At 34.4% G+C, this 24,484-nt stretch overlaps 1 protein-coding gene across 4 annotated transcripts in view; it reads right to left on the bottom strand.

The window, feature by feature from the left end:
- atrnl1a (attractin-like 1a) overlaps positions 1-24,484 on the bottom strand; it is a 302,814-nt gene that overhangs the window by 48,755 nt on the left and 229,575 nt on the right. The window lies entirely within an intron of this gene.

The following is a 24,484-nucleotide window of genomic DNA, read 5'->3' as shown; positions in this document are numbered from 1 at the left end:
ACTAAAAATAGATTGGCATGTCTATACTAACTGAAAATACATTCTAAATGTAGTTATTTCAAATAACTACACAAACTTAGTGCACTACAAATTAATTTGAAAAATACTATACTTTTCACAAATGCATTTGGGGAAGGATGAAGTACATATATTCATCTTTAAGAAAGTACACTGGCTAGGTTCTTAATTCCATCTACAACATGTTTGAAATTGTTAAAAGTGATTTTCACACATACATACCCATATAAACTAACTGGAGAAACCTTTGAAAGAGGATGCCACTTCATAAACCCAATTACGTGCATGCTCACTCAGCCCAACAACTAGTGTCGATAAGGGATGAACGAAGCAACTCATCTCATGATCCTGTAGCTGTATGAAGGCCATATAATGTATGTCTGCGGGGATTGCTTGTATTGTATGTTGTCATATCATTAAAGTAAACAAGGCCGCTGTATGAGTTCTCACCTAAGACTATGGCACAAGAGACAATATCACATTCTGCATATTGATATTTGTTTGTTCTTTCACCCTTTAAAAGTGTCTTAAGTATTTTAATAATGTGATATTAACATCGGCCTAAATATAGGCTACAGTATGTTCAGTGAAGGGGGCTTGATAAGTCCGTCTCTCCTCACCATGAGCTCTGAAATTCACCAACAATCAGTTTTGCTGTACTTTTGCTAAACTCGGTAGAGTGCACACTATTGGGAATCTGTGTTGCAGATTTGGCACATTTTTCAGAAGAAACCTTCTAGAAAGAGTCTAGAAAGTCGTTGCAGCTAAAGACACAAGTCTCACCATGTGTATCAAATCTGAGAATGATGAAATTATTTTAAGATGATGCTGTGTAATTTTTCTTTCTTTTTTTTAAAATGAGACTTTCTTTTTGGACAAACCAAAGAAAATGAGAGGTATGAATTGAATTCCAGTATTTTTCTGCTAACAGGTGCTGTAAACGCATAGTTTCCAAACACAGCTTTTTCCTACAGCACAAATGTAACAATGGGGGATTTGCAATTTAATTTGTTAAATATTGAAGTAATACTTCAGTAATTTATTTTAGTTTAATCGTCTTTTGACCTCTTAAGATTAAATGTACAATACAACACACTGTATTTGAGTTCTACTTGTTGAGCATAAAAATAGTATAGATAAAAAGAAATATTTTGAGTTGCAAATAATTATAATAATAATAATAATTCATAATGATGCAGTACTTTGTATAGTTATAAACTTTACCTTTTCAGTAATTTAACCACACTTCAAATAGTGCTTTTCACAATTGTACAATAGATCTATGTGCATACATATGTGAAAAAAAAACCAGTCATAAGGAGCACGGGTATATTTGCAATAGCCAAAAATACATTGTATGGGTCAAAATTATTGATTTTTCTTTTATGCCAAAAATCATTAGGATATTAAGTAAAGATCATGTTCCATGAAGATATTTTGTCAATTTCCTACTGTGAATATATATAAACTCAATTTAGATTAGTAATATGCATTGCTAAAGACTTCATTTGGACAAATTTAAAGACGATTTTCTCAATATTTAGATTTTTTTGCACCCTCAGATTCCAGATTTTTAAATAGTTTTATCTTCTCAGCCAAATATTGTCCGATCCTAACAAACCATACATCAATGGAAAGCTTATTTATTCAGCTTTCAGATCAATTTCAATTTCAAAAAATTTACTCTTATGACTTTTGTGGTCCATGGTCACATATAGAAAGTAGTTACAAAAGTAAAGATATGTAAACGACATATAGTCATGGATTTGAAATGGTGAAAGAAATTCACAAACTTGATCAGAAGATTTATTACTTTAGTATATTCCCAATACACTCCAATGCAACTTTACCAACACACTTTTTTTTCCATTAATGGTTATTTAATGTCCCGTACGGACAACGACAACACTGCACTTGAAAATGTGGACTGTAGCCCTTTGGGCTGTCAAAATATTATGAATTATTTAAACTAATTATTAAAATGATCCTGTCCAGCCCTCAAAACTACACAAAAAGTTAAAATGTCAAATAAATGCAGAGACGTTAACTACATGAAAAGTAACAAAATGTATTCAAATAATTTCAATTCATACATCACATATAAATCTGCAGCATACTGCGAGACCATCAAACCACATTTCATTGCATTTTACATTAACATTTGTGTCCAGTGCATTGAGAGTCGAAGCGTGCAGAGACAATGGGCAGAGATGTTACAGAATGTTTTATTCCTTCTGCATGCACTGAAACATAAGAAGTACGTTTACATAATTCCACCAACTAACGGAACTGTCTGTGTTTTAGTGCATGAACAAGAATAAAACGAATGTAATGCCGGTTTATCCAACTGTTTCCTGCAGTGTTAATGTACAGAATAGATCATGTCAGTTAAAAGGGAAGCAAAACATTCTGCAGATGATATTTAATGTTGTGTCCGCTGACATTAACAGCTTCAACTTTAACGCACTCTCGTGCTCTATACAGGCCGTTTCACACTTATTTCCACACACCGCTTACTGCGCCTATATTAAGACTTCTCCATATAATTTGTGCTGTCATTGATGGAAAACACTGTTTACTTATAGTAGTATTGGTAACAATATAGAAAGACTACAAAGTAACCGCAGTTTTACACAGCAAATGTCTGCTTTGGTGGTGCATCTGTTAAAGCGAGTGCACTTGTGTGGCAGCGACCTGGGTTCGAATCCAGTCCGCAGTGCTTCCTTCAGTCAATGTTCAAATGTCTGTGTCCAATGTTCCACTGATGTTCTCTGGATAATTGAGTTGACTGGTATGTTGGGGGTGTTAGTAAAAGGCCATTTCTTAAACTGTGCCGTTATTTATAAAGGTTAATTTATTGCATTAGAAGCACACAATAATTGTGCCATTAGCACACTTCAAGTTTACTTGGAATGCCATTGCAATGCATTTTAAAGTTACTAAAAGTAAGGGATAGTATGACCTGTTTGTTATTAGTATAATATTAATGTATGTACAACATGTATGTACAACACTCTTACAGCAATTGTAATGTCACCAAAATACATTTGAAGTTTATGCTGAATGAATTCTGCATTTCAAAAATTAAATAAAAGAGTGGATATTTAAAGTGTACTTAAGTATACTTGGAATAGTTCCACTTTAGCACAACAAACAAGTGTATTTAATACAACTTTAGTTGAACTTCAGCACTGCTTTTGCACAACTAAAATGCATTTAGTACAAAATTAGTTGTTCCAATTTAGCAGACTTTAAGTATACCAATTTATAGTGTGCCCCAAATATATTTAGTTATGCTAAAGTACATACGAATAAATTGTACTTAAGTACTATTTTTTCACTAGGGATGTTTCAGGATTAGGTCAGTAGGCTGTCTAGTGTGGCTGTTTGAATGCATTTGACCAAATGAATGCTTACACTAGGAACCTGTACTTATACACTTGTGAGTGGACTGACAAAACCGCATCTTAATACCAGGTGTAAACACTGCCTTAGATGAACTTTTGATGAAGAATTATTTACTGAGGTAAAAGTTAGAAGAGAAATGCATCACAACAGATGCTTTCTCAGTCTTTTTGAATTTTATCTGAGTCACTCGCATCTGCATCACTCACATCGGTGAGGGTCTGGATGTTCTTGTTCCAAACAGTGTTATGCATTATCACTTCTCAGGAGGACAGACATAAGAGTATGAGAGAAAGTCAAGGTGAAGGATGGCAGGGTGCTGTGAGTTGATTCATAGGACAGTCACGGCAATGATTGTTAAAGCTGGCTATGGCTGTGTGTGTGTCATGGTCAAGAGACAAAGAAACTCACTAGTAGAGCATGAATGGTTTATGTTCCATGACAAGTCCTTCAGGAGGTGAGAAGGACATTGTGGTATTTCTCGCCTGAGCTTGTAAACGGCCCATAAAATGCATAATTAACCTCCACATGCTGTAAACAATGCTCATCTGGGAAACATGATGTTGTATGTTTGTCTCTGTGTGATAGGCTTAGATAATTTAAAAATAAATGTATGATTCTTTACCATTTTTTTTTGTCTGAACATGCTGCATTCTATACTAGAAGAATGTAGAAGCTTTTCAAAAAGCTTTTTCAAAAAAGTAAATCCAACTTTTTATCCCACAATTCTGACTTTTCACAATTCAGTTTTTTATTTACTTGAAATTACAAGTTTATATCTCACAATTCTGACCTTACATCTCGCAATTCTGAAAAAAAAAAAATTAAAATAATAATAATAGTATTATTGCACTTTATTTTTTATAATAAAGAAACAAATAAATAAAATGTGATAATACTATTATATTTTAAAATAAACAGTATTAAATAAAATACAATTATTTTATAGCACACTTAAAAATACCTTGCTAATATTCACATTTTCAATCTCTTTTTTATTTATATATTTTTTAATGTATTTTTTAAATAAATTGTTTTATATGGATTATCATCATTTTCAAATCTAAAATCAGCAAGCTTTTATTTTGGCGGGTTGCGGTGGGTTCCTGTGGTGAGAATATGAATTGAAAGACAACAGTCAACAATAAAGATCACATCAGAAATCACAAATCTGGAAACTAGGGAATATCTGTGGTAGCTTTTATGTCATAGGACAGAGCAAATGAAAACTGGTATTTCAGAGAGAATACACTAACAATTGCTTTTTATGACATGAACTCACACTCTTCATGCTGTGTACACAGAATGTGTATCACACAAGTCCATATTCACAAAAGGTATAAACAGCAGTTCTTATGGGAGAAGTGAGTCTCTAAATGGGAATGATACACATTATGTGAGGCAAAACACCAATTAAACACACACACACACACACACACACACACACACACACACACACACACACACACACACACACACACACACACACACACACACACACACAAGAGGAATATAATGATTACTATAGTACCACCATCATAACATCATAACTGCACCATCAAAGTAATTTTTCTTTCTGGCTGTGTATTGATTCCTTCCTGACAACAACGTAAAATAAATAAGAGACGTTTAATTGTAAGAATGAATGCAAGAACAAAGTTTTCATCTAGAAAATTGTTTGATAGATACTAAGACTTAATGTGCAGTCAGTTTGGTCATTGTCACAGAATAAACCCCCTGATAAAAGGGTCTTTATCATCCTTAAGAGGATTTTTCTACGATAATAACTGGCTCACTGTATATTATCCAGCTAATTACACAGCTACTTAGCAAATAAATAAATGGACATGAAATATTGATTTGGTTTGAAATGTTTTCATTATGCGAGATGAAAGAGACTGTGGAATGAGATGAAAGATATAAACAAGTAAAGTACAGTTTGTTTGTTATTATTATATGAAAAAATATGCAAAATTGCCTAAACTGACCAATCAAAATCAAGTATTAGGGAGCTAGGTAATACATTATGCTATTGTTCAACCACAACTGAGTGGGCACACAAATGCATTTCCCATTCCTCAAAAACTCATTACACTTAAAAGATTGCACCTTTTTAAAATCCCTAGTGAAAAAAATAGTATACTTAAGTACAATTTATCTGTATGTGCTTCAGTATAACTAAATATATTTGTGGCACACTATAAATTGGTATACTTAAAGTCTGCTAAATTGGAACAACTAATTTTGTACTAAATGCATTTTAGTTGTGCAAAAGCAGTGCTGAAGTTCAACTAAAATTATATTAAATACACTTGTTTGTGCTTAAGTGGAACTATTCCAAGTATACTTAAGTAAACTTTAAATATCCACTCTTATTTAATTTTTAAAATGCAGAATTCAATCAGCATAAACTTCAAATGTATTTTGGTGACATTACAATTGCAATTCAATTACACTGTAAGAGTGTTGAACATGCATTAATAGTAATAATGCATACTAATAACAAACTGAGGTCATACTATCCCTTACTTTTAGAGACTTTAAAATGCATTGCAATGGCATTCCAAGTAAACTTGAAGTGTGCTAATGGCACAATTATTGTGTGCTTTTAATGCAATAAATTAACCTTCATAAATAATGGCACAGCTTAAGTAATTGCCTTTTACTAACACCCCCAACATACCAGTCAACTCAATTATCCAGAGAACATCAGTGGAACATTGGACGCAGACATTTGAACATTGACTGAAGGAAACACCACAGACTGGATTCGAACCCGGGTCGCTGCCACACACGTGTACTTGCTTTATCAGGCGCACCACCAAAGCAGACATGCACTGGGAAAAACTGCGGTTACTTTGTAGTCTTTCTACACTGTTACCAATACTACTATAAGTAAGCTTTATAGCTTTATAGCTTTTTTTCATCAATGACAGCACAAATTATATGAAAAGTCTTAATATAGGCGCATTAAGCAGTGCGTGGAAATAAATGTGCCTGTATAGAGCACGAAAGTGAGTTAAACTTGAAGCTGTTGAAGTCAGCAGACATAACATGAAATATCATCTGCAGAATGTTTTGCTTCCCTTTTACCTGACATGATCTGTCATTGACGCTGCAGGAAACAATTGGATTAACCGGCATAACATTAGTTTTATTCTTGTACATGCACTAAAACACAGACAGTTCCGTTAGTTGGTGGAAGAATGTGAACGCATTGCTTATGTTTCAGTGCATGCAGAAGGAATAAAACCATCTGTAACATCTCTGCCCATTGTCTCTGCACGCTTCAACTCTCAATGCACTGGACAAAAATGTTAATGTTAAATGCAACTGATGTATAGTTTGTTAGGATAGGACAATATTTGGCTGAGAAGATACAACTATTTGAAAATCTGGAATCTGAGGGTGCAAAAAAAATACAAATATTGAGAAAATCACCTTTAAAGTTGTCCAAATGAAGTTCTTAGCAATGCATATTACTAATCAAAATTAAGTTTATATATATTCACGGTAGGAAATGTACAAAATATCTTCATGGAACATGATCTTTACTTAATATCCTAATGATTTTTGGCATAAAAGAAAAATCGATAATTTTGATCGTGCAGCTGATCGTAAGGCGTATAGAGCTGAAACTTGGTCAGATCGTAGTAGTATTGTATTTTCGCGGGAAACAGTATGTCAGTTAGCGTCTATGCTAACGTTAGCCAAATGTTATTTGAAGCATAAAGCCAAGTTTATACTTCTGTGTCGGACCTACGCCGTAGCCTCTACGCCGTAAGCTGTGCGTCGGTTTTCATTTATACTTCTGCGTCGTCGTCCGCGTCGACGTGCAGTACACATGCGAGTTTGAAGTGTTCACGGGCATGTTGCTTGTGAGCCCGCAGTACCACGGCAAAAGCTGAAGAAGAAGCGGCTCGTCGGAGAAGCATAGCCGTGACGGTGGCAAATAAATATCAAATCATTAAATCATTATTTAAAACTACAAAAAGGAGACAACAATGGAACAGGAGAAGATGGCATTCTTTCAATCTCCACAAGGACGTGTACCTCGGCAGATCAACATTGTTTGTCGCAGATAACAATAGTTATGTATAATGCTATGTAGTATAATAAATGATAAGACACTTGTTCTTTGCTTTGTTTTATTTTAAATAAGAAGGTGTAACATTAAACTATATTACAGTGCTCATAAACGCACACAAAACTCAAGTGCATACGGAGGGAGGGGTTCTAGCAGACCAATCACAGCGCTTGCGGTCCGCGTAGAATTGACGCGCTGTTAGATTTTTGGAGAGGTGCAAGTCAGGTATGGCGTAGGTTACGGCGCAGGTTTGACGCAAAAGTATAAATTGGGCTTAACTCTGGAACGGAATGAGATATCTTCACCAAACTCGGTACAAATGTGTATGAGCTCAATCTTTGGTCAAATAAAAAAAATTGCACAGCTCTGCCACTTGGGGGTGCTATAAGACTGAAAAAACATAAAAACAGTGATAACTAAGCAACCGTTGGTCCGATCGACTTGAAAATTGGTATGCAGCGTCTTGGTCCAAAGGGGCACGAGTATTTATGAGGTCATTTGCGTATCCCAAAAAACATGGCCGCCATCAGCCAATGAAATTTAAACACCTATTAAACAAGGTTAACGGAGGTTGATCGGAACGAAACTTGATGGGCCTGTTCGACTCATGGCCCTAAAGGTTTGTAAGAATTTTGAAAGAATTTATGCCTAATTTCATTCTAAACAAGCATGCAAAATTTTAAGAGAGATTGGGCAAAAAATAACACTATAATAGTTATAAAGGTTAAAACACAATGTTGTATGAGAAATTGCAATTTATAACCACTAGATGGCAGTGGAAGACCACTAATGGGCTTATTAAATTAACAATTAATCAAACCTGTCCTGGAGTACCCCCAGCCCTGCGAATTTTGTATGTCTCCCTAATCTTTCACACCTGATTCAACTCATCAGCTCATTAGTGGAGACTACAAGACCTGAAGTGGGTTTATCAAATGTGCATACAAAATGTGCAGAGACATACAAAATGTGCAGTGCTGGGGGTACTTCATGGAGAGGTTTGAGAACCACTGAAATAACTTAAACAGTACTGTTCCTAGGTTTGATGGATTCATGCTTAGATATTATAAAATCACTGTTATAACATTTGAAATCACATTTAGTCAAAGTTTACCATTTTGTTCATAGAGACATATCAGTTTTTACAATTATGCCAGATTATGATTACAGTAAAACCTGAAAATGACATAAACTCTTAAAAAGAGAAGACTTGCAATAAGTATTGTCACTTATAATTTATTTCAAATATATATCTCTGCAACAAAATGTGTGTGCATGTATGTGTGTGTGTGTGTGTGTAAATATGCCTATAGAGTATTAATATACTAGTTAAATCATTTAATGTCAGTGTGTGTGTGTGTGTGTGTGTGTGTGTGCGTGCGTTTTTGTGACAAATCAGGACATAGATTTGTATAATGACAAGGGTATGACAGGTATTACAAGGAGAAGGTGACTTTTCAGGACATTACCCCATGTCCCCACTTTTCAAAACGCTTATAAATCACACAGAATGGAGTGTATTGAAAATCTGAAATAGCACAAAGTTTCCTGTAAGGGGTAGGTTTAGGTGTAGGGTTGGTGTAGGGCAATAGCACATACAGTTTGTACAGTATAAAAACCATTACGCCTATGGGATGTCCCCACTTTTCACAAAAACGAACATGTGTGTTAGCCTATTGTCCATTTTTGATGTGTTTCACTGTCAGCTATACATCCAGGTTGGCCTAGACCCTAAAAGCATACCACCTTAGGCCTTAAAATGCTTGAATCCCGGTAATCGCTGCTTGCAGCTATATTTATAATTATAATTATTTGCAACTCAAAACATTTCTTTTTATCTAAATTATTTTTATACTCAACAAGTAGAACTTAAATACAGTGTGTTGTATTGTACATTTAATCATAACAGGTCAACAAAGGATTCAACTAAAATAAATTACTGAAGTATTACTTCAATATTTAACAAATTAAATTGCAAATCCCCCATTGTTACATTTGTGCTGTAGGCAAAAGTTGTGCTAGGAAACTCAACGTTTACAGCACCTGTTAGCAGAAACATACTGGATTTCAATTCATACCTCACATTTTCTTTGGTTTGCCTAAAAAGAAAGTCTTATCTTAAAAAAAAAAAAATTTAAAATTACACAGCATCATCTTAAAATAATTTCATCATTCTCAGATTTGACACACATGGTGAGACTTCTGCCTTTAGCTGTAATGAGTTTCTAGACTCTAAAGGTTTCTTCTGAAAAATGTACCAAACCTGCAACACAGATTCTCAATAGTGTGCACTCTACCGAGTTCAGATTTTTAGCAAAAGTACAGCAAAACTGATTGTTGGTGAATTTCAGAGCTCATGGTGAGGAGAGACGGACTTATCAAGCCCCCTTCACTGAACATACTGTAGCCTATATTTAGGCCGATGTTAATATCACATTATTAAAATACTTAAGATACTTTTAAAGGGTGAAAGAACAAACAAATATCAATATGCAGAATGTGATATTGTCTCTTGTGCCATAGTCTTAGGTGAGAACTCATACAGCGGCCTTGTTTACTTTAATGATATGACAACATGCAATACAAGCAATCCCCGCAGACATACATTATATGGCCTTCATACAGCTACAGGATCATGAGATGAGTTGCTTCGTTCATCCCTTATCGACACTAGTTGTTGGGCTGAGTGAGCATGCACGTCACTTGGTTTATGAAGTGCCGTCCTCTTTTCAAAGGTTTCTCCAGTTAGTTTATATGGGTATGTATGTGTGAAAATCACTTTTAACAAATTCAAACATGTTGTAGATGGAATTAAGAACCTAGCCAGTGTACTTAAAGATGAATATATGTACTTCATCCTTCCCCAAATGCTTTTGTAAAAAGTATAGTATTTTACAAATGAATTTGTAGTGCACTAAGTTTGTGCTTGATGAAAGCATGAAATAACTACATTTAGAATGTATTTTCAGTTAGTATAGACATGCCAATCTATTTTTAGTATACTTATTATGAAATAAGTATATTTTAAATACAATTAAGTATATTTATTTTTTCACTAGGGATGCCTGCATATCAGCTGATTTATCTTTCTGAAGAAAATACAAATATTCAGAAGTAAAGAACACAGTATAGAGCTATTCGGCTGTTTAAGAAAGTGACGTCTTTGGTCCTCGGACGTTTCCGGTTAATGTTCGAGCGCATTCAAAACAATGGCGGCAGGCGCTTGATACACAGTAGGATTGCGATAATTTATTTAATCCTGCTGTTTAAATTGTCAAAATTAAAATTGAGATCCTTGTTGCTCAGTGGTTGGGTGCTCCCTCTGGGCTGGAACTAACATTCATTTATAAATAATCGGAAATTAAAGGGTTAGATTTCCGAGAAACACGCCTGGATTGCAGCAGTGAAGCGAGAAGGCAGAATTGCAACTAGCAGCTCTGGGATATACAGCTCACATTTCCATCCAGGTAAGGAAATATTGTTTCCCCATTTGATTATTTGTATTTCTCTTCAAGTATGATGCAGCATTGTGTTTCCATCATTGTTTACATATGCGCCTAGCGTTTTGATTCTTTTTTTAGTGAAAAAGGCCAAGCTTTATTTCCGTTTTATTGCAAGCATTATGAGGGCTTCAGCTATCTTGTCAGCAGATAAATGCAGTGCGTAACACATTATAGAAATGTATACTGTAAACTTGAATGTTGTATAGTGTAACAGTTAACTGCAGTAGTTTAGAAAAGGTAACGGTAAAAAAAATATCACTTATTAAGCTTGTCTAATGTTAATTCCAACATGTACTGATGTATTAAACAATAATATAATTATTTTTAAATATTGTGCATTAAATTAAATAATTGTTTTTCTACTTTTGTCTTTAGGAAAGCCATCATCTGTAATGTCACTGAGTGCTACAGGGAGACAGGACAGTGCCAAACCACATGTGACCATATGAACACCCAGATGTGTTTGAGAACTTGAGGATGAAATGCAATGTAGTACTTAAAGCTTAGTACTGACTGCTTCTTTTGATATTGATCACATATTAATAAATTTGGTGGAAACAGTTGAAAGTGAGAGGATGTCTTTTGTTTATATGCAGTATTGGTCAAAGTCACACTATACATTACTATTAGTATTAGATTTATTACTATTAGACACATTACTATTTTTAATGTTTTTTAAGATGTCTCTTATTTTTAAGACGTCTCTTATGCTCACCAAGCCTCCATTTTATTTGATCAAAAATACAGACAAAAACTGGTTTTGTTTTAATATTCTTTATATTTATTTCTATGATGCAAAGCTGAATTTTCATCAGCTTTTACTCGTCTTGTCACATGATCCTTCGGAGATCATGTGACAAGATTTGATATTTGGTTATTGTCAGTGTTGGAAAAAATTGTGCTGCTTAATATTTTTCTGGAACCTGTGATGCTTTATGCAGAATTGATTGATTGAATCCTGGCAGGGATTTTCAAAATATAGAAATCTTTCCTAACAGTCCTTACTATCACTTTTTTAATCAATTTAAAATCCTTGCTGAATACATGTATTAATATTCTTTCAAAAAATAAATAAATAAAAAATACTGACCCCAAACTTTTAGTAGCATGTTGTTACAAAATATTTATATTTTAAATAAATGCTGTTGTTTTATTCTTCAAAGAATCCTAAAATTATCACAGGTTATAAAAAATATTAAGCAGCACAATTGTTTCCAACACCGATAATAAGCATATTAGAATGATTTCTGAAGGATCATGTGACACTGATAACTGGAGTAATTATGCTGTAAATTCAGATTTGATCACAGAAATAAATTATATTTTAAAGCACATTAAAATAGAAAACCATTATTTTAAATTGTAATAATATTTCAAAATATGACTCTTTTTGTCTGTATTTTTGATCAATTAAATGCAGGCTTGATGAGCATTGGAGACTTCTTTCAAAAAGTCTGTTTTGTTTTGTTTTTCTCGTCTGGTCGACGCTACAGAGCTCTGAGCACCAGAACGGCCAGCACAGGAACAGTTTCTTCCCTCAGGCAGTCAATCTCATGAACACCTGACAATAATTGTGGAACACACACTATTTATACACTTATACACTTATTTATCTAACACACATACTTAGTCTACATTTCAACTGCACATAATATACCTGTACATATAACTGCCTATTGTTATATACCTGTACATGCAATTGTCAATTTGTATATTGTAATTCCTTATTTACTTGTTCTATTGTTTAATTCTTTTTATTATCTGTGTTTTTTGTCCTGTCGCTGTCATTCTGTTGCACTGTGGAAGCTTCTGTCACAAAAAAAAAAACAAATTCCTCGTATGTGTAAACATACCTGGCAATAAAGCTCATTCTGATTCGGAAAAACATTAAAAATAGTAATAGTGCCCACACTTTTGACCAGTACTACTGTATGTGTATGTGTTTACAGTAAATGTGCATAAACACATTTATACCCACATATATACTGTATTTAGTGTGTGTGCATTTATTAATCTGCATGTAGGCTATACTTTTATCTTTTAAAAAAACGAATAAAGGTGTGTGCAAAACACGGTAGCCAGCACTGAATTGCATTCATCTTATTTGTGACAACATGATGGCCGATAGAGCATTCAAATTATTTCTCGCACTGTTCCACGGCAACAAACTTAACCAACCTAAGCACACACTTTAAAACGAATAAAATCAGTAATAATGGCATGTAGTGATTAGTTTATTAGCATTCATATAGCGTTGTAATATACATGCATGTTCTGTAAAACTGCAGTGAAACTATATGTATTGTGAAAAGCGCTATACAAATAAATATGGAGAAGAATATTTGCATAGATATACAGACTGACCCAGCAATGCAAGTGAAATGTCAACTAATCAGCGTCTTGGCGACAAACCATGATAAGTACGTAAGTGACACTGTTTGTCTAGCTTCAGTTTAACCAAACATAAGACTGATGTCATCCATTGTACGAACAAATGATCCCAAACTTTCCGCTATGGAGTTAATTGTAAGCATCCAGACTGCGATACATTTACCGCCATCTTTCGCATACACGCACAGGCAGCATCAGTCAGAGCTGCTTTGAGCTGTCCGGAAGACTACTTTTAATGCTCCTTGTAGGTTTGCGCCTCAGAAATATTTAGGGTATTCCAATCACCGTTTATTTAATTATTTATTAAATAACTTAAATATTACGTTTTCGCTAGACTTAAATAGTATGCGCTTGTTTTGACAGATCTGAGATTTAAAAATGGCGCTACCGGAAATGCTTCAGGGCCAGACATGCGCAGTAGAGTTCCAACGCCTTTGTTATTGTTTACGTCTTTGAAATGGTCTATATTAGAATCAATACAATCCACTTTTAGGAGTAATTAATGATAACTGACTTTTATCATCCTTTTACTGTACATGAATATGACACGCAAGGATGTTTGGTAATGGTTGAACTTCACAGCCTCCAGGCTGGTTTACTTAATGACATCTCCCCTGGGTTCATCCTGATTAATGTTTACTGAGGCTGATTTAATAACTCAAACCTTAATCAACCAATTAACCAATAATACACACATGCAGTCTCACTGCATTCAAAGCAGCTAGATTAAAAAATAAATAAAAATCATGTTATAACTACAACCCAATCATTTATACATTTTTATATGTTTTTATGAGTCATTAAATCTTTCATTCAACTGATTCTTTCAAATACCCTGATTAATTCAGCAATAAAACACAAATGTAGCCATTGCTGAGACACAATTCTTATTTTGCTTTGTTTTTTTCCCAATAAAATTAACCTTTCCAGAAAACCACATTTTTACATAATGATTCTTCTTTGTGCTCTAACATTTTAATTTCAAGAACACAAAAGTGCATAAAAGCCAAAGTCATGAAATTTGATTTGACTGCTTCTATGATTTGCTTATTAATTCAGTAAGTTAATCTTTATTTCAACAATGGGATTTTAACTTAAGTTCATTTCCTGATTCTGGGAAGAAAAAACGCTTGGCACTGTAACATCTCTTTGTAGACTACAATATAATTATTTTATAATAATTGATTATGTGCATAGCAAAGGCATCCGTTATCCATTGCCTGTAAGCATGCAAGCCAGAACAAAAGCATACACCTATGAATAGGCACTTTCTGAACACAAATTGATAGAATGGTTACCACAGTGACCCTTCTATCTTAGGTGACAATAGCACCCAGGCATAGGTCTATAGTGGGTCGTTGTAAACATCCACGATGCCTTTCTTCAGAATGGTACACAATAACTCTGGCCGATAAGAGAGTGTAATTTCCGTCTCATTCCAGCACAGTTTTAACAGAAAACCCTGTTTACTTTCCAAGCACAGACAGAAAATGAAGCTCTTTTGTCACCATAAAAACAAGGTGTCTCACAAAAACAGGACACACTCTGTTTTTATTCAATAACATCTGAAGGACCAAGTTGCTTTGCTCCTAAAGTAGCATAATTGTGGTCTGTTTCCTCAAGCCTTTCTGTAAACTGGCAGAACACAGACTAAAAGCTCATACAGAACATTTACTCCATATGAAGGACTAATTGGGTAATAGCTTCACAATATATCATTTCTATCCTATTGCCAACTGCTAAATGACTATGCTGAATTACACAGCCTTGCACTTCAGCAAACTTACAAAAGTTCAAAAGTTTAAGGTCGGTAAAACTTTTTAAATGTTCTTAAAAGTCTATTTATGAGAGGAAAAAAGCATAATATTGTAATATAATTTAAAATAAAATGTTCTATTTTATTTTAGCAAAGCTGAATTTTTAGAAACCATTACACCATTATATAGTGTCACATGATCCTTCAGAAAAAGGTGCTGATTTGGTGCTCGGGAACCTTTTCTAATTGTTTTTTTTTTTTAAAGTTGTGCTGCTGAAACGGAGATACTTTTTAAAACTTTTTGTTGTTTTAACTTTTTATTTGAAATAGAAATTATATTTCTTGTTACTTTTGATCAATTACATGCATCCGTGCTGAGAAAAGTTTAAATTTATTTAAAAAAAAAAAAAGAAATAAAGTACTCACCCCAAACTTTTGAATGGTAGTGTAAACTAATATATATTTTTAAATATATAATGCTTGTATAAGTTGTTTAATGTGTTACCAGATTGACTGTACTGTGTAATTAGTCAAGTCTGTGTGATAACACTAGCATATAGCATGACAAAAAAGATCATTCATAACAAACTGTGCATTAACTTTAAGAACATTTTTAATATGTTATTAATTTTATATACAGAGTAATATATAAAGGATGACTGGATGGCAAAAAAATGTCTGGTCACTATAATTTAATGCTTAAAATGTTGCATACAAATCCAGTGAAAAGCCAAAGCCTTCAAAAAGAAACAAGGTCAAGGATGGGCTTTAGGGAATCAACCAAAAGAAACCCAAAGCAATACTTTTGTGTGTACAAATAACATTGCAGAGCATCAATTTGTTGTTTCAAAGTCACATCTCAGGATCAGCGACAACATTAGGACCAGACAAAAGACTGTTTGTAATCTAGGCATGTCATCTCAGACTGAGCAGCTGAGTGCTAATTAGCACCGTGTGACATTGTCATCAAAAGTGAAGGAGAGACCAACATCAGTGTGAAGATCTATGATAAACTCACTTTGATGGATCAGTAAGATGATGATCTTAGTCAATCAAAGCGGAACATAAGCAAAACCAAGACTCTCTAGACACTCAGTTGGGATGGGTGGAAAAGATGAAGGTCTAGCAAAGTACTATGAGTGCAAAGGATTCTTCGAGTTACATTAAAGCTCGTAAAAACTCCCTTTATGTGCACAGTACATTGTAAATACAGTAGATCAATGGTCACAGACGAGGAGACTTCTTCCATTTTAACAGGTCCAGTTGGGGACGTTATGTAACTCTGCCGAGCAGAGCAGAATATAAGGGACCGTCTGATCTATCTCTGCACTCATACGCCCGCTTTATAAATGGGCCAAATCCTCTCAGTCCAGGATCGTGACCAAGTTTACAGTTGACAGAGAAAATGAGGCAAGGAAAAAAGGGAAACCAATTGGGAAGGGAGGGATGAGGAGTGACAGACGAGAAGAAGTAACGAAGGAGCTAAGAGCAATGGCATTCTCTCTTTTTTTCACTTCACTTACTCCCCTAGATAGTGTGTGAAAAGGATGGATGGGCTGCCAAGCAAAGTGTAGACACAAGAGTAAATCACACTCAGTTGACATCTCACACTGCGGAGTGTGACAATTTAGCGGTCATCATCACATCCTCACTTCACATTAGCCCTCATCATCAGCGCACTCTGACACCTCTCATCCACTGCTGTTCACAGCTCTCAATGTCTGTGTTCATGTCTGTGTCAGTGACGAACAAAATTCTGAATTTAAGAACTGGCTGCCATTCCACTGATTCTTGAGTGCTAGAACAAAATAGTCTAAAGACTAAAGAAAAATAAACATACATGTATAACAAACAAACCAACGAATAATTGAAAGCAAAATATGATAAAAAATAAATAAATACATAAAATAATTTCATTTGATAATATGAAATAAATAAAATATAATAAATGATGCAGAACTGTGATAAGTAATATGGTAATATTAAATAAATAAACAAATAATAAAAAGCTAAATATAATTACTAAAACTAGAAAAACAACATATTAAAAATGAATAAAATAAAAGAAATAAAAAATATATATATAAAAGAGTAAATATATTAAATAAAGTAGAAAAATAATATAATATAGTAATATAATCATATAATAATTTCAAGTAGTAATATAAAAATAAAACAAAATGTGATAAAATAATAAACCTGCAATATAATCATAAATATCATAATTAAAAGCAGAAATGTGATAATGAAAGAAAACGTTAATTAAAATGTATGAAAGTTTATTTATAAACATCTTATTTTAGACCGTATCTGTTCCTCATTTCATACATTCATATTGAGGTATATTATAAAACCACTCTTACATTATAGTTAAACTGTATGAATTTATTTGAAATTCATTCCGTTTTAATTCCATCTATATCTCAAACTCAAAATCTAAATTACAATCCTGTTTGTAATTTAATTTTAAAGCTACTGGCATTTGAAAGTAATTCACAAATCAGTTCTGAATGGCTCACAGCCGTGGTGTGTGTTATCCTTCCTTCCATTACTTGCCAGTCCTCCTTCATCACTCCCTCCCTCTAAACTGCAAAGGCAAAACAGCTCCGAGTGCAATTACTCCTCAAAAGACCAGCCTCTCATTTCACAAAGTGCTAAATCTTACCTCCGAGCCACTGGCGCTTCTCTCTACAGTGTGTTGTGCACAAACTGGTACCATTTTAGTCTTAAGGGACTCACAAGCTCCCCTGTGTGAGCGTGGAGGTGTGAAAGAGAGAGATATAGTCATACTGTTAAATACATCTATAGTGCTCAGTTTATCACCTCACATTTCAAGGGACCACACATACACACACACACTCGAGTGACATTAAAGCTAGTGACATAAAATCCTATATGCATTAGTAAATGCTCTGCTCTTGTAAAGCAAACACAGCTTCATGCATTTCGTCCCCTCATCTCATATATTCCTCTTCATTATAGTACTGTGTATTCATGATGAGGATTTAAAGACTGTGTGTAAGTAGCAGAAGAGGGAGGCTGATGATTTACTCTGGTGTAAATGGTGAGCTAGTCATCAAGCAGTAGTTTCATGCTGATTAGATGGCAGATCACAATCTGGCCATTATGGCCAATTACACTATAGTGTGGTCAAAACAGCTAAAGGTAAACTCACATTGCATGCTCTGAGCATGCAAAATTACTGACAATGCCACAAATTATGGCGATGTCTTTTCTTATTGCAATAATAAAAAACAATAATAATAATAACGACACTGCAAGGACAATCATCTGTCCTTCCTATCTGCCTGTAGCATCTTACAAAATGGACATTGTAGTTTATTGCTCTGGCTTAATTTGTAGTCTTCATGTCTCCTGCAGCAAGGCAATGGCATGTTCACGTAGGTGATCACAGACCCTGATCAGTAGAAAGGTCTCTTTACTGTCCCAAGTCATTGTAACTGTAACCATAATTGTGTACCACCTGTAAACAGCAAGTGTCTTAAGTTCACCCAAAAATGAAAATTCTGTCATCATTTACTCACCCCCATGTCGTTCCAACCCTGTATTAGTTTGTTTATTATGTTGAACACAAAAGAAGATATTTTGAAGAACTTTGAAGAACCAAACAGTTGTTGGTCCCCATTGACTTCCATAGTATGGAAAAAAAATACTATGGAAGTCAATGGGGAGCATCAACTGTTTTATATATCTTCTTATATGTTCAACATAAGAAAGAAACTCACACAGGTTTGAAACGAGGGTGAGTGAATGATGACAAAAATGTCATTTTTGGGTGAACTATCCCTTTAAGGACTGTTCCACAGGTGAACTGTTTAAACATTTTACTATAAAGATCTATAAAGGTTATTTGTATTTTACAAAATTATCTCTAAAATACAGTATCCTAGAAAAGGTACTGTACGATTCTTTTTCCCCGTTTTCAACAGATATCTGGACATAATTCTGAATTAACTTACAATGATGTTGTTATAATTCTAATTAAAAAATATATATAAATAATGGTAAATTTCATATACACGAAAGTAAAAGGAGTAATTCTAAAACATTCTTTAAGGTCTTTATGGTTGACTTTCTTATGTTTTCTGAGTCTTTTGTGTATGGATAACAAAAAAAAAAATCTAGATAATTATCTAAAGATAATTGCAAAGAAAAACTCTGAGCTGCAGTCTTGTTTCATGTAGATGCCACTCACAGAGAACAATTTTGAGTCAAAGAAAAACTGAGCATAACTAAAAACATTTATATTCACTATAGTAATGTCAATGACCTTTTACGATTCTATTGTTCCCCATGACTTTTGCATGACCTTTTAAAATTCCCATGACCTTTCCAGTCCTGTAACTTTTGAAATTCTCTTACATTTCCAGGTTTTCCAGGAACTCTAATGCTTTGTATTGAAGCCGTGGTGTTTACATCCTCTACTGGCCATACATCTTTTCACTACACATATTTCAAGGTCAGGGTTGACCAAATTTATCAAATTAAAAAGCAGCAAAAGACTTCACATGTACTTTGATTTCAATTCTCCTATGCTTGTATGCACATGAATGGAAGAGAATAAAGCACAACTAGTGTAACCTCACCTTTAGCTCAACTTCTCAGTCACCACAGTCACAGTCCACCGACAGCACGTCTTTATTCTATAAGTGTTTGTCGCGCAGTTACCTCCTGACTTCAAGGTTGAGTAAGTCACAGCTAACAGAGCAGAGGACACAAGCACAGACATATCCGCGTCTTGTGACAACAACAGTGACCCCAATACCCTTCATCTACCATATGTCACAATACTCTCTCAAAGAGAAGAGTCAGAGGAAATTTTGCAACTCTGACTTTAAATAGAGTACCCTTTGATATGACTTCTGATTCTAAATTGTGAATTTAATTAGATTTTCGGATATACTCTTTCTAAAGGTGAAGGCAAACAGTCTGCGCTTTGCCTCAAGGGTCATCTTTTATTTCAACATCAGTACGGTCAGAAACAGCTTGTTATGAAGAAAAAAAAAAAGCTTTTCTTAACTGTAATATCTGCAGTGTGATGTTGGATATCTTAATCAAGGTCTGCCGTTTCCTTCTGATTTCCCTGGACCAGCTAATCCTGTCTATTGCAACAATGCAAGGGAGGAAAGAAGGTGAAAGCCCCCACCAATTAAAGAAGCCTCCTGTGAGATGCATCAATGCGATTCAGCCTCTAAAATATGATTCAGCAGATTTACAGCTTCATCTCGACATCCCCTTAACGAGGAGTTCACCCAATCAATCTCTGATCAATACCAATCTCCAGCAAGGGCCATAAGGAAGAATCCACCAGCATCCCCATGGAGCTTTGCTTCTGGATAATAAAGCATACAAACAGAGAGAGAGAGAGAGGATGGGATAGTGCAGTCTTATGCCCTTCACATGAGACGGTAATACAGATGGACATTATGGCATTATAACACCTTCAGACTTATGGACGGATGCTGGTGCTGAGATTACGCTTTGAGAAGGACGCCCAATCGAGTTTATGAGCGACTATCAGCTTTTCCACAAACCATGTCCACATTTAATTTAGAGGAAATTACAGTTCAAATTTAATTTACTGGAAATTACACAATGTCATTATATTGCTGAAGCAGGAAAAGTGCGTTCTGTTAAACAAGTTCACATGTACACATGAAAGTCATGCTCTTCATTTACATTTAAAAGTCCAGATTCAATGACTGGCATACTTGATAACCAAATACTAACTAGACTGACTAGCATGGTCAAGAAAAGTCAAAACGATGACTTTAAAAATAGTGCATCAATCTAAAAATAAAAATTCCATGTATCAACTACAAAATGTGTGTGTGTGATATATACAGTTTATATATATATATATATATATATATATATATATATATAATTAATATTGTTTATTCAACAGTCTTTTAATGTCTTTACCTTTTTTATTGAATCAATAATAAATGCACATTTATTTCTTATTTTTATAAGTGTATTATTATTATTCATAGTGTAATATCTTATTTTGTGAATATTACATTATAGTACAAATTGTCAAGTTACATCATATTCTAGTCTTCATCATGTATTTGTGATTATTATTATTTTTTATCCCAAATCGAATTTACAAATGAAATTTTAGAAAACATTTTGCTTGGAAAGAAGTAAAGGTGAATTTGTAAAGTGACGTTGTGAATATGTGTTCTCTACTTCACCAAATAACAAAGTCGCTCTATGCCATCAAAACTTCTGGTCCAGTAACACAACAAGCACTGTTTGGAAATGTTTTGTAGGTCAGTCTCATCCAAAGGCAAAGCTTTTATTTCACTCTTCCCTGGGCTGAGTGAGCAGGCCTGTTTTAACCATCTTGTTAGAGGCCAGTTGGTACCAATGGCATCAAAAACTATGTTTCAGAAGCAAGACAGGCCAGCAACAAAGAATAAAAGTCGTAAGCACAACCTTCAGGCATAGTTTCTTATTACAGAAAGCAGAAAAGGCATAAACAACCAAACACTCCAAAACTTCTGTTGCATCGGTATGCAAAATATTGCACATTATAAAGTTAATGTTTTGTCTGAGCAGACCAAAGTGAGGCGTGTAAGGTCGACAGCAGGGGATGTCTCCACAGGCTTCTGGAAACGAGGCCAGCGAAATTCTCACAACATCACAGCATCTCTATACGCCAGAGCTTAGCCTGAGTCTACGAGAACAGGAGGAATCATTTTCTATCTGAGAGCTGTCTCAAACCAAAAAATAAAAAAAAACTTCCAGAAAGTCCCAGAATCCTGAGAAATAAATGTTAATATCTGGAAGTCAAGATGCTAAATGAAGTATAAAGGTGGGTATAAACCAATGTAGGTCAGACCTACTGTGAGACATTGTGCACTATGAAACAAACAAAGGCACAGGATAAAAACAAAAATCACCACCCAAGTGCTGAGCTGGTTTCTTTCTTTAAATATGTGCTAAACAAAGGAAGATTCAGATCTAAATATGAATACGGACTGAGTTTCAAACTGCCACCTTATATGGATCCTGTAAAGTGCATCGTAGTGCATTAAAGGGATCATTTTCAGGATATTTTGAGATTTTTTTTTCATATGGAATGGAAGTAAATGGGTTCTAATATTGTTTCTTTCCCAACGTTCTTCAGAATATCTTTCACAGAAGAAAGAAAGTCACACAGGTTTGGATCCACAAACATTTATTAAGCAAGTGAACAGAGCATATGGCTGACTAACAGATTTACTTGCCATTAGCATGAACTGCTAACGAGTATAAATAGGCTGGTAAATGCATATGCAAATGTAACACGAGCCGTATCTACAAGACTCGAGGCAATTACAACACACTGAAAGGCACATATGCACACAATTCCCACTCTCACACACATACTTGTAAATGCATGCAGCTCACACTTTTTACAATCCTTCTTGCTTTTAAACTAGCCATCCTTGCAGTGCAGTCTTTAAAGAAAAGGGAGAAAGAGACGAGTGTAGAGCTGGTGCCGTTTGACTGCTTGTTGACTCTTGAGAGAGGCTTTCTCTTCAACAGCTCCTCGGCTGAGAGCAGAATTGGCCTGATTGCAGCAGATGTTGGCACTTGAGTGGCGGCAGGCTAGAGGTAATTAGTGCCCAGTGCTAGCTCTGTCTGACTCCTTCTTATCCGCTCTGTCTCTTTCTTTCTGCAGTGACCAGCATCATCAGATCATACAGTGCTGCACTGAATATTGCAGGGATAATAAGATCACCCCAACTGCTAATCAGCAGAATCAAAACACGATCTGTAGATTTTTTTTTCCCGACTTGCAACTACTTTTATCTAGCATTTGCATTTAATTATTTAGCAGACACTTAGGCTACAGGGTTAAGTCATGGGTTTGATTCCCAGGAAACACATGACCTTACAACCCTAGTAAAAAGGTTATATATTTAAAATACATTTATTTCATACTAAGTATAGTTCAAATCTATTAACATATTAATTCAAGACTTACTGATGTAAAAATTGTAATTAAACTTTATTTGGAGTACTATTTGTGCACTATGCACATTTCTTAATATCAAGTCTAAAATGTGTTTTAATGTCATTTTTGATGAGAATTGTACAATCTTTGAATAATATCGGTCTTTAAATGCAAGATAATTAAAGTGTACCTGAAGTATACTTGCAATAGTTCCACTTTAGCACAATCAAATATACTAAGTATATCTTTAATCGTACTTTAGCAATACTTCTGCACAATTAAAAAGTGTATTAAGTACAAAATCAGCTGTTCCAATTTAGCAAACTTTAAGTACAATTGCAGGGCATTTTATTAAATACATCAATATGAAAATGCATTTGTAGTATACTTGGCATGAAATAAATGTATGTCAAATACATTTAAGTATATTTATTTTTAACTAGGGAATATATATGCTTGATTTACTGTAAATCACTGGGAGAAAAAGAGGCCATCAAATCCATACAGTAAATGTATAATCACATTTCAGCACTCAACAATATTAGCAGTACCAGAGTTTCAGAGATACAGAGAACTAAACCGGAGTAGTTCAATAAACAAGAAGTTAATGTTGAGTACTGTATAAATAATTTCATTTGAGTAAATGATTCAATGACTCCCACATAAAGTGAATCATTTTTTTATTTATTTTTTTGCTCAATGAATCAGTGTATTTAAATTAATGTTCGAGTAAAAGATTCAATTAATCACTCACAAAGTCAGCCACTTGTTTCATTACTAAATTAATTAGTGTTGTGAATGAATCATTGAACAATCCTTTTTTTCCCTCCTGAATGAATTAGGGTTTTTCAACGCATGGATTCACTGACTTATACAGTTGCTTGTTCTGTTGAACTGCTTGAGTGAATGATTTGAATGACTCACTCACTCAAAGCCTGTCACTTCTTTCATTATTGAATCAATTAGTATTTTAAATCAACGTTCTTATTAAAGCAAATGGGTTTAATGAATAATTCACTGACTAACTCATATAATCGCGTGTTCTTTTACTGAAATCATCAGTGTGTTTGAATCATTCCCTCGATGACAGTCAGCCACTTGTCTTTTACTGAATAAATGATGGTGATGTAAACGTTATACTCCTTCATGAAGACAATCACTGGTTTTATTCCTGAATGAATCAGAGTTTTTGAAAGAACTGGTTGAACAAATTCTTCACCGACTCACTCATAACACAAGTTACTTGTTGCCACCTAACCTAATGTAACCTGCACAAAGGCTCACTAAAAACTCATCCACTAATGCACAGATTGATAGTCTGCTCGAAACAAACACAGATAAGTGGATCGTTT

This window comes from Onychostoma macrolepis, chromosome 13 (genome assembly GCF_012432095.1).
Source record: "Onychostoma macrolepis isolate SWU-2019 chromosome 13, ASM1243209v1, whole genome shotgun sequence".
In the NCBI taxonomy this organism is placed as follows: domain Eukaryota; kingdom Metazoa; phylum Chordata; class Actinopteri; order Cypriniformes; family Cyprinidae; genus Onychostoma; species Onychostoma macrolepis.
The sequence above is the reverse complement of the archived record's forward strand: the minus strand, read 5'-3'. Positions and strand labels throughout refer to the sequence as shown.